Source organism: Arachis ipaensis, chromosome B01 (genome assembly GCF_000816755.2).
Source record: "Arachis ipaensis cultivar K30076 chromosome B01, Araip1.1, whole genome shotgun sequence".
Classification (NCBI taxonomy): Eukaryota; Viridiplantae; Streptophyta; class Magnoliopsida; order Fabales; family Fabaceae; genus Arachis; species Arachis ipaensis.
Window position 1 is genome coordinate 31,314,256 of NC_029785.2, and position 7,847 is coordinate 31,322,102.

The following is a 7,847-nucleotide window of genomic DNA, read 5'->3' on the forward strand; positions in this document are numbered from 1 at the left end:
ATCAAGGATGGTTGGGACCAAGAGGATCTAATCAACCCTTTTGGCAGCAACACCCTCCGAGATATCCTGGACAAAGACCGTTCTACAGTGCATGCCCAGCTGAAAGACATGGTGGACAACCTTGTAACTACCAACAAGCCCCACCCCGTGCATATAAACCATCCTTTCAACATAACCTCGAACCACCACACTCACAAGCTTCTCTTCACCATTCGCCACCATATGATCCTTCCTTACCCCAATACCAATCAAATCGCTCCCAATCACCACCAATTTCCTTTGTATCATGTCCAAGTCCAGCAACCCAAGAAGCAGAGGATCGCCTAAGGAAAACAGTAATTAAATTTCAAACAACCATTAAACAACTGGAGCAAGCGATGATTTAATGGGCTTCTAGACGCTCAAATATACAAGGATCAACCACAGCTCCATGTGGACAGCCCAATGAAGAGCGTAGCATGAAGGAGATGCCAGAAACTCCAATAGACAAGACAGAGAATGAATTTGTACTAGAACAATTAGAAGAAGCTGTCTTTGTTCAAGAAGAAGAGTTGGTTGAAGATCTAGGAGATGCTGAACTTCCATGGGAATCCAGAATTGAGGAAAACTCCATCCAGGGTGCTACAGTTGATGCTAAGGAGGATACTGTACAATCTCCAAGGCAAGTCGTTTACGAAGAATCAGACGGAATAATCCAAGAAGCAAATTCTCTTGATGATGATAGTCACAAGTCTAGCTTTCTTGGTGATGAACTTGCATCCGCAAGTGAATTCTCTGAGATCGAAGAATCTTCCCCAAGTGAATATGAAGATGATGCGGAGGTAGATTTCTCTCAACCTCCAATCTATGACTCAAGTGATGAGGAAGACACAGAAGACTTTGACCAGGACACAGATACAATTGAAGATCTTTGCAAAGAAGTGGAGGAATTCACAGAAGAGCACAAGGAAACGGAACTTGCAGAACCACCAAAAACACCTATCCCAAGGCCATTACCACCTAATACAAGCTTCAAGTGGGTACAATCCTTAACTTATAATTATACTTATTCACTTGAATATGGTTTAATTGAAATAGATGGCCAACTTAGAGCTCTCTGCGGCTTTAAGAGTAAGAGGGAAATGGCTCATACTCAGAGCTGGTGCACAAGGTTCAATAAGGTTCCACGCTTCACCTCGAAGTACACGGATTGGTATCATGCTCAACTGCATGGATCACGGAAAACGTTTAGTCACCAAGGTGAGATTCTACTTTTTAAACCGTCCGGATGGAAACATGTAGATCAAGACGGAAGCGGACTTAAAAGCAAGGCTTGGAATCCTGGACTCTATTCTGACATTCGTAGTCCCGGGAACCTGAAGATCTGTTTGGAGCTGCTCAGAAGCTTTGCATGCTTAGTTTGGGACCCCAGAGGCTATTGGAATTCCAAGCACTGGTGGAGATTTTTGGACGAATTTAAACATAAACCACCATAATAGTATACTCCTCCAATGTCCAACTTAAGGACTTTAACTAAAAGTGCTAGGTGGGAGACAACCCACCATGGTATGGTCGCTTCTTTTTCAATTTATTTCTTGTTAAATGCTTTCATTTTTCCTTTTTCATTTTAATCTATTAAACCTGGAATCATGCATAGCATTCATGTTAATCATTGCATTCTGCATTTTTCATGCATATAAAAAAAAAGGGGGTGCACAACGCGACCGCATGCCCCATGCGATCGCGTCATATTGCGAAAAACACCACCCGCGCGACCGCGTGACACACGCGGCCGCGTGATATATATATCGGCGTAAGGATCCAACGAACAGAAAGTTAGGCTGGAATCGTGCGGCCCTTGTGCGTTTCGCACAAATTGGCCCACGCGATCGCATGCCCCATGCGATCGCGTCACTTGCACAATACCAATCCCACGCGACCGCGTGAGCGACGCGATCGCGTCGCATGGATTGCATATCACCCCAAAAGGAGACAGAGAGTTGCGCTAAAATGGCACTGGAGTCGTGCGTTTAGCACAAATTCTAGCGACGCGATCGCGCGACCCACGCGATCGCGTCACCCTTCTTTTCCCCCCTCTCATGCGATCGCGCACCCCACGCGATCGCGTCACTTCCATTTTCGTCCCAACCACGCGACCGCGTGCCCCACTCTCCGCCACCCACCCGCACCCCCCTTCTTCTATCACTAACCCAAAACCCTCGCCGCCACTGCCCCCATCAGCCGCCACCGCGACACCGTGCCCCGCCACCGCGCCGAACGCCGCCGCAGCCACCTTCTTCCCCGTTCCACCCCTTCCGCCTACCAAGTTCCGCAAAACGCAACCCCCTTTTATTCGTTCGTCGTTTTTTCTGTACTTTTTTCCGTTTCTGTTCATCACTAGGATAGATAGATATGCATGCTGTAATGGATTTTTAGGTTGTTAGGTAGCTTAGCCTCTGGTTAGTGGATCTAGGTCTGTTTACTTGCACTGTTCCTGTTTATGTTTTATCATAACTGTAATTTTGCTGTTCCTGTGACCTCGTTCATATGTTGTGATTTCTTGCAATTGTTGCTTGTTACTCTAAATTTTCCTGTTTCTATTCATTGCTGGTAACTGCAGCTAGTTTTTAATTCATATGAACTGCTATGATTACTGTTTATTTTCCGGGATAATCCAATTTTAGCTGGAATACTGCCCAAATTTTTTTAAAAATTTTTTTTCATTCATGTTTTGGTTTGGCATTTCTGAACTCTGTTTTACTCTACTTTACCCAAACCATTTCATGAATGCTATGGCAGACATTCTTATCCTCTTTAATTTCCTGGTTCATAAACTGCATTTGTGATTCACTGATTCAAATTTTTGCTTTCTTTATTTCTATTCGAATCAGCATCACCCTGTTTTTCTTGTTCAATTATGAGTACTTCTATTCTTCCCTATGAATCTTTGTTATATGGAATTTTTCTATGCCACTTACTTTAACCCGCACTTTACTAACTCACTAATTTTAATTTACTAATTTCTTTTTCAAATTCTAACCATATTAACCATTTTAATCTCTTTTCTAATTATTTTCACTTTCCTCTAACTTTCTAACCATGGCATATTGATTATTTTTTCCATTTAACATAAATTCAATCATATTCCATATACTCATTTTCCTTATTTTACTTCTCCTTTGCCGCTTTGAGTTTCCTTTGTTTAATTGCCTAATTGCTTTCCTATTTTTATACATATCCTGATTTTCTGTTTTTCAGGATGTCTGCCTCACAGAGAAAAGGAAAAGGCAAGGCTACTGGCAAGCGCAAGAGAGGAGATTCCTCCCAGTCCATCATTGCTCTAATGCACGATTCTTCATGGCGGGAGAAGAACTTCACACAGCAGGAAAAGGCTGACCAGTTGCTCCCTGCGAATGATCTTATAAAATTTGCAAACCGGTACTGTGAGCTGAAGTACCCGGCTTTTGCAAACTCCAGAAATCTATATCTGGAACGAACTCTGAAGATTCCAGAAGCACTCCAGTAGTACACCACTGAGCAGATCAAGCAAAGGGGCTGGTTCTTTCTGGAAAAAACACTGACAGAGGTCAATTCATCTTGGGTACGGTAATTCTACTGCAACTACTATCTCACTACCCTAGATGCAGTGAACCTGAGGGGAAAAAAAATTCTGGTCACTGAAGAGGCCTTAGAGGACATTCTCCGGCTCCCAGCCAAGTCCGATCAGCCTGATGGTTATTCAAAGGCTGAGGAGGACATGCGCCAGATGCAGTTTGATTGGGATGCCGTAAAGGCACGGATAGCTCTCGACCCGACAGTCCCTTGGGAGATGGGTCAGGACACTACCATGCCTAGAGGGATCAAGAGAGCATACTTAAACGATGAGGCTCGGCAATGGCATCAGATCTTGAGTAATTATGTGATGCCGAGTACCCACGAGACGGAGATCCCGGCTGCTATGATCACCCTCCTTTGGTGTGTGCTGGAGGGTAAGGACCTTTATCTGCCACATTTCATTCGGCACTATATGGCCAGGGTCAACGTCCGAGGCACCCTCCCCTTTCCATATCTAGTTACTCAGCTTGGCCGTCGAGCTGACGTGCCATGGGAGGCTGCCGATGAAAGACCACCAGTGGCGGATTGCAGGAAGATCATTCCGCACAGTCGGAACTTCTTAGCCTTGGGCCACAGACCACCACCATTCACTGCTACTGATGAGTCAGCCCCACCGTCTGCTGGACCCTCTTCCTCCACTGCTGCACCACCTACCCCTGCTACCACCACTGCACCTCCACCTGCCACAGAGCCTGTCTATCATCTGGTGCACCGCTTGTTCCGACGACTTGACCAGATGGAGTGTCGCAACAAGCGGCGCTATGAGCACCTAAAGCTGATGATACGATCTGGAGACATCCCCTCCGAGCCCGACACACCATGCGAGGCATCTGAGGAAGAGGCGGATGCGCCCGAGGCATAGACCCATCCCCAGGAGGCAGCACCTGCCACACCACAGGCAGCGGTCCCACATCAGATTGAGGCTGCGGATCTTGAGATCCCGATTCAGTCAGCACCTCCTCCACAGCAGCCAGACCCTCAGCCCACCACCACCACTGAGACTCCAGCTACCATCCCTCCCAGTGATGACACTCCTTCACACCCGGCTTGATTGAGCATCGAGGACGATGCTTCCTTTTAAGTGTGGGGAGGTCGCGGATGAGCGGATAATTTATACGCTTTTTGGCATTGTTTTTAGTATGTTTTTAGTAGGATCTAGTTACTTTTAGGGATGTTTTCATTAGTTTTTATGTTAAATTCACATTTCTGGACTTTACTATGAGTTTGTGTGTTTTTCTGTGATTTCAGGTATTTTTTGGCTGAAATTGAGGGACTTGAGCAAAAATCAGATTTAGAGGTTGAAGAAGGATTGCTGATGTTGTTGGATTCTGACCTCCCTGCACTCAAATTTGATTTTCTAGAGCTACAGAACTCGAAATGGTGCGCTTCCAATTGCGTTGGAAATTAGACATCCAGGGCTTTCCAGCAATATATAATAGTCTATACTTTGGCCAAGAATAGACGACATAAACTGGCGTTCAACGCCAGATTTCTGCCCAAATCTGGCGTCCAGCGCCAAAAAAGGAGCCAAAACCAGAGTTGAACGCCCAAACTGGCACAAAAGCTGGCGTTCAACTCCAAGAAGGACCTCTATACGTGCAACACTCAAGCTCAGCTCAAGCACACACCAAGTGGGCCCCGGAAGTGGATTTAAGCATCAATTACTTACTCATGTAAACCCTAGTGACTAGTTTATTATAAATAGGACCTTTTACTATTGTATTAGACATCTTTGGTCTCAGTTTTAATCCATTCTTCATCTTAGGAGACTATTGATCACGTTTTAGGGGGCTGGCCATCTCGGCCATGCCTGGACCTTCACTTATGTATTTTCATACGGTAGAGTTTCTACACTCCATAGATTAAGGTGTAGAGCTCTGCTGTTCCTCAAAGATTAATGCAAAATACTTCTGTTTTCTATTCAATTCATCTTATTTCACTTCTAAGATATCCATTCGCACTCAAGAACGTGATGAAGGTGATGATTATGTGTGACGTTCATCACCATTCTCCCCTATGAACACGTGCCTGACAAACACTTTCGTTCTACATGAAATAAGCTAGAATGAATATCTCTTAGATCTCTTAACCGGAATCTTCGTGGCGTAAGCTAGAATGATGGCGGCATTCAAGAGAATCCGGAAGGTCTAAACCTTGTCTGTGGTATTCTGACTAGGATTCAATGATTGAATGACTGTGACGAGCTCTTGGACGACCCAGTGCACTTGCTGGTTAGTTGTATCGAAGTTGTGAACCATGGTATTGGCACCATGTTCTTGGCGCCATTGCCAGGGAAAGAAAGAGCCATGAATTTTACATAATCAAAGTGTAATCACGATTGCGCGTACCAAGTTGCTCACGTTGCCAGGGATTGTTTGAGCCTGGACATCACAATTTCGTGCACCAAGTTTTTGGCGCCGTTGCCGGGGATTGTTCGAGTTTGGACAACTGACGGTTCATCTTGTTACTCAGATTAGGTAATTTTCTTTTTATTTTCTTTTCAAAAATTTTTCAAAAATCTTTCAAAATTTTCTCCTTTGTTTTTGAAAAAAAAATTTTTAAAATAAAAATGTTTTCAAAAATAAATTATTCTATGACTTCAAAATTTTTAAGAATGAATTCTAGTGTTTCAGGAAGCATGGCTGGCTGTAAAGCCATGTCTAATACGACTGTAGAGCATGTTAGACGTGTCATGTCTGAGTTACATACTAAAGCTTGGCTGGCTAATATGCCAAGCCTGACCCTTTGATTGGAGCTTTAGAGCATAAGATTCCTAGAATTCATATTAAAAATTTTGGAACCCTTATTTTTCTTTTTCAAAATGATTTTCGAAAATTTTAAAATAAAAATACAAAAAAAAATTCATAAAATCATAAAAATCAAAAATATTTTTGTGTTTCTTGTTTGAGTCTTGAGTCATGTTATAAGTTTGGTGTCAATTGCATGTGCATCTTGCATTTTTTTTCGAAAATTTATGCATTCATAGTGTTCTTCATGATCTTCAAGTTGTTCTTGGTAAGTCTGAACTCCCATATCCAAACTCTAAGTTTGGTGTTGGAGAGTCTCAACAAAGCTCTGCACATCTGTGAGGCTCCATGAGAGCCCACTGTCAAGCTATTGACATTAAAGAAGCGCTTATTGGGAGGCAACCCAATGTTTATTTATCTAACTATATTTTTCTTAGTTATATGCCTTTGTAGGTTCATGATCATGTGGAGTCACAAAATAAACAAAAAAATCAAAAACGGAATCAAAAACAGCAGAAGAAAAATCACACCCTGGAGGAGCATCTGTCTGGCGTTCAAACACCAGAACAGAGCATGGTTCTGGTGCTGAACGCCCAGAATGGGCAGCATCCTGGCGTTGAACGCCCAGAACAAGCATAGTTCTGGCGTTCAACGCCAGAAATGGCAGCAAAGGGGCATTGAACGCCCAAAATGGGCACCAACCTGGTGCTGAACGCCCAGAGTTGTGTGCAAGGGCATTTTACATGCCTAAATTGGTGCAGGGATGTAAATGCCTTGACACCTCAGGATCTGTGGACCCCACAAGATCCCCACCTACCTCATCATCTCTCTTTCCATTCATTATCATCCCTTCTGTTTTCCATTTACCACTCACATCCATACACCCACTACCTTCAAAATTCAACATCTCTCTCCCACCCAATCCCACCCATATGGCCGAATACACACTCCCATCCATCTCCTCCATATCTTCTTCTTATTCTTCTATTCTTTCTTCTTTTGCTCGAGGGCGAGCAACATTCTAAGTTTGGTGTGGTAAAAGCATAGCTTTTTTGTTTTTTCCATAACCATTGAGGGCACCTAAGGCTAGAGAAACCTCTAGAAAGAGGAAAGGGAAGACAAAAGCTTCCATCAAGGGTCTATAGCTCAGTGGTAGAACATTTGACTGCAAATCAAGAGATCCCTGAGATACCTCTGGGGATACATTTTCTTCCACACAATTATTGGAAGCAACTAAGGGTGGAACATCAAGAGCACTCCATCATCCTTCATGAAATCAGAGAAGATCTAAAAGCAATGAAGGAGGAGCAACAAAGACAAGGAAGAGACATAGAAGAGCTCAAAGACATCATTGGTTCCTCAAGAAGGAAACGCCACCATCACTAAGGTGGATTCATTCCTTGTTCTTATTTCTTCTGTTTTTCGTTTTCTATGTTTGTGCTTATCTATGTTAGTAACTATGTCTGAAAGTTATGAATGTCCTATGAATCCATCACCCCTCTTAAA